The sequence below is a fragment of the Macrobrachium rosenbergii genome, chromosome 11 (assembly GCF_040412425.1).
Source record: "Macrobrachium rosenbergii isolate ZJJX-2024 chromosome 11, ASM4041242v1, whole genome shotgun sequence".
Taxonomy (NCBI): domain Eukaryota; kingdom Metazoa; phylum Arthropoda; class Malacostraca; order Decapoda; family Palaemonidae; genus Macrobrachium; species Macrobrachium rosenbergii.
The window spans coordinates 38,875,700-38,880,616 of NC_089751.1; positions in this window are offsets into that span (position 1 = coordinate 38,875,700).

The following is a 4,917-nucleotide window of genomic DNA, read 5'->3' on the forward strand; positions in this document are numbered from 1 at the left end:
TTTCGGATACGACACAAGTGTTCGGTTGAGGGAGATTAAAGTCTAATGGACTGAAACGAATTAAGAAATGAGAATTATTCTCGCTGTTTGAAAATGGTTACGTGGTTTTCATATCTACTCTAAAACTGTGCAATTATGTGAACTATTAACAGTACCTGATTTTAGAATATGAAAACTCTATTTCAGTTTGGTGAGAATATTTACCGTATGCTAATTCCTGCTTAAGCTAAGAAATACTTCAAGCCTTATGTACTGCAATCACACACAGAAACAAACACACATAGTTTATTTATGTTTATATAAATATATATATATATATATATATATATATATATATATATATTTCTATATATATATTTGTATATCTCTCTATCTTTCTAACTATGTATGTATGTATTTTCTTATATATATATATATATATATATATATATATATATATATACATATGTATATATATATATAGAAGAAGATACATACATACATACATAGTTAGAAAGATAGAGATATACAATATAATATATATATATATATATATATATATATATATATATATATATATATATATATATATATATAAAATTAAGAAACGCGAGAAGGAATGATGGGGACGAAGAAAGGAAATGTTCGATAGACTGTATGAGAATTACTGGAAAGTGGAAAGGCAGGGCCTCAATAACCAGAAAGCGCAAGAGTTTTGGCTAAATATGTGTGTTGGTTTAACACTGCTGATAAGTCCTCTGTGTTGGTGTCCGCAGCAGCTGATGTGGACTTTTTTTTTTTAAATGGGCCCATCCGCAATGCAGTAGTTAATTTAGGAACGTGGCAGATACCACTGAGTGTTTTTTTCTCTGAAGGCGTCCATTGTTAGATGAAACAGCTTAATGTCGAGTTAAATATGTATATATATAATGTATACAGTACATATATATGTGTGTGTTGTGTGTGGGTGTATAAGTGTGTAAATAAACACATACACACATATATATGTGTGTTGTTTGTTTGTGCGCATAAAAACACGAACTTGAAAATGAAAACAAACAGAAAATCATATATTCAAGGAATATAAACTCATGAAATTTTTAAATGTCGGCGCATGGATTTATGCAAAACGCACGCAAAAAATAAGCGCAAAGTTACTGGTACTGAAAGTGCAACGCATTTAAAACAGTGCAACATATGCAGAAATAAAGACATCATCATAACCTTTGTCGGATCTCATAATTCAGGAAAACACGTCTGAAATCGTCATTATTATACTCAAGGCTAACATGAGTAACCTTCCTCAGTTGTATCGCAAACCGGAAGCTCGCTATCTTCTTCTTGGAGTCACTATCAGGAAAGAACTGCTTTTTATCACCTCGTAAAGGACAGCGGCTTTGGAACGGCTTCCCACAGACTCAGGGGAAGTATTATTAAACAGGATACAATTAACAAAGAAAACAATCATGCGGAAATCCAAGGAATGATACGTATGTCTGTGAAGATATGCCAAACTTCGGAGAAAGTTCCGATAACTATGCGTTGAAAACGAGTAGAAAAATTCTCAATCCCTGTGGGTATGCGCAAGGAAATTAGCGTATATCTGTGTATGAATAGGTTGTCTTCGTAGATTATGTAAATAAATACATTAGTGTGTTACACCTACAAAACAAATGAGATGCCAATGCCTATTGCCTCAATAATTCCGTCTCGCTCTGTAGGTGTTTCATTTCAGAAAAGAAATCTCTGTCTAGATGAAAAAGAAAATGACGGAAAAACCTTTCAGACAAGATGTGGGACCTTCTCCTGGATAAATGCGACATTTGACGGAGCCGGAAAAAATCATGAGAACGCCGCCAAGTTGATTTTGTCATAAGGTATAACTTTCTCTCGATTCATAGGTAGGACATTTAAGTTACTAAAGAAGGGATCTGTACCGATACCTGATTTGGAGAAATGTTCCAACTTGGCTAAGTCACGATCGGTAGCGGAGAACAAATCAAGATATGTGGGGATTTCAGTAAATATAGAAAAAAGACTAAAATATAATTAGTTTATTTTCATTTTGCAACAAAGAGTATGGACAAAATGCCATCACATGCAGATTTTAAGCACCGCTTCGAATTCATTTTGTGAAATACGTCGTTAGCAAACATGAACATTAGTTTTAATATGGTTACGTAAGCTCACTTATATTACAGCACAATCTAACCTTGACCCAAAATGAGAAATTATTTAACACTACCGCCGATTAATTCAGGGTTTCCCAACCCGATGTAAATTACTCAGCTTAGGTAAACTTTGTGTGTGTGTGTGTGTGTGTGTTCAACTGTTGTTAAGTTAGAGCGCTCAACGGACAACGGCTAGCTGTTGCATGGGGAATAAGCCGAGTTGTGTTTATATAATTGTCACCCAAGCTATGCGTCCAATAATTAAACTTGATGATTTTGTACCCAAGATTGTACATTTCATGCTTTAGTTACTATACTTTACTTTTGTATGTAGCAAATATCTGAAATACAGATATAAGACCAGTTGTTATGATGAGTGCGATTATTGTATGTTCAATATTATATTCCTGTATTATTGTGTGTTTGCGTTAGTTTCTACACGCAGCAAATGTAGTGCTTTATAACAAACACGAAAATTAAAACCGTTGTCAGGCGAGTTAAGAAGTAAATCTGGAATGACGTTAAAAGGTGCTTACTTCGAAAAGGTTAGGATCTCTTTCGCCGATCCGGTAATAATAGCAGGAAAAACTCCGAGAAGGTTAACTGTGCGAGCATTCTATTACTCTATGTTTTCACATCAGCCTATGGAGTTTTAAGTCTCATATCTTCCTTAACTAACGGGGGGAAAGACATCTACAGAAACCTCTCATCTATTAATTAACGCAGACTCATTTTTAATTTGAATAAAAGCTGAAATCCCTCGAAACACACACACACGTATATTATACATTATATATATATATATATATATATATATATATATATATATATATATATATATATATATATATATATATACATATATATGTGTGTGTGTGTGTGATTTGGTGGTTTGATTATTCATTCTCTCTCTCTCTCTCTGTCTCTGTCTCTGTCTCTCTCTCTCTCTCTCTCTCTCTCTCTCTCTCTCTCTCTCTCTCTCTCTCTCTCTCTCTCTATATATATATATATATATATATATATATATATATATATATATATATATATATATATATATATATATAACTCTCTTGTGCGCTCATCCTCTGAGAATCATTACACGGATTTCATGGCCGCACATCAAAACATCACTACTGTGGTACAATATACATTTCTGTGGTAGCATGTTCTTTCTTCTTTAGACAGCGTTAATTATTATAATAATAATTTTCCTGCTTGTGCGAAATAAAGAACGCAAAGAAGAGAAGGCCATGAGAAATGTATGGATGATAAGACAGAAGAGGAAACTATGCGCCTGAACTCATTCACAAAATTATGTTTGCATCAATGTTTGTAAATGCGAGCTTGTTTGCACGTATTGGTAATAGTGTTTCGTCAGCCGGTTAGCTGATGCTCATTCTTCTTTGGTGCGTCAGCCCCACTTATAAAAAAAGAGAAAAAAAAATCAGAGGCGTCGTCAATGGCGACTGGGAAGGACGCCGTTTTACACGAATTCTCATACTTGCAACATGACTCGTTTACGTGAGCAAGAATATTGCGCGAGCAAGAAGATATCTCGGCTGCATTACGTGCCCATAATTCTGTTGGTCTTCTGGCTACGAATTTGCTCTTTTAACAAAGATCTAACCCAAAACAGCCACTCCCACCCACCCAGCCCGCCCCTCAAAAAGAAAAGAAGGAAAGAGAGAGAACAGAAATCCTGCGTTAAAAAAATTCGAGGCGAGGAAGATAAAAATGCGAGATGGCAGAATGAACCTTCTCTCCAGTTTCGTGTTTCGTGGTTCCCCGAGTTCGAGATTATGACATTCCTCTGCACTGGCCCCTCACCGAGTGGCTTGTTGTTTCTTGACATGCTATAAAGGCGTTAAAAGCCGCACGAACTTATAAAATGTAGCCAAGTGTCAGAGTTCGGGTTTTGTCCGTGAAAGCTATCTTTGAAATAACAGATTACATCATCTATATAGATGATGTAATCTGGTGTCGCAACGAACTGTGGTCGTCAGTGCCGGAATTATGCTCTTAGCCTGAAAAAAATTTAGATCAGCAAAAGTAATTTACAAGTAAAAAAAAATAATTTTACACAATCTGATACTTTTATTTCTCTCTCTCTCTGTCTCTGTCTCCAACAAGAACGGTCAACTAACAACCAAGAACTTAATGTAACGAGTGGATTTTCAAGGAAAGACTCAACACCGTTCCTTTCCATGCATTTGGATCGAACGAGGGTGACCCTCAGTTGTCAGGAGAGAGAGTTTACTCCCAGGCAAGTATGCCGTGAACAGGCCCCACGGGGAGAGGGCCGTACGATAATTCGGGTTTCTCACACCTCTCCTGCCAGCGCCACCTGAGAAGCAGGAACACTGAGCACTCTCCTTTCAAGTTTAACCAGTCCATCACTAACAACCAGGAAGACTGTTTTCCGTGGTCAGCAAAAACGTAGATGAAGGTAAACATAAGCTATTTGGTGTATTGTTTCATAAATAATAATAATAATAATAGTAATAATAATAATAATAATAATAATAATAATAATAATAATATACTCACTTCTTAGATATCATCTAAATTTCTAGGTACTTTACATCATGACAGTGCTCGTAACACACGCATAGAGTTTTGTCACAAAATACTTCCGAGCAACAGGGGCCGAAGAGGATAATACTTTCCTTGTCTGTCTGGATGGCAAGTAACTTCATGAATTTACATCAAAAGTCTGGGACTGATACACAGACGATCAAAGCAGCTCTAAGATGAATAGACATCCTTA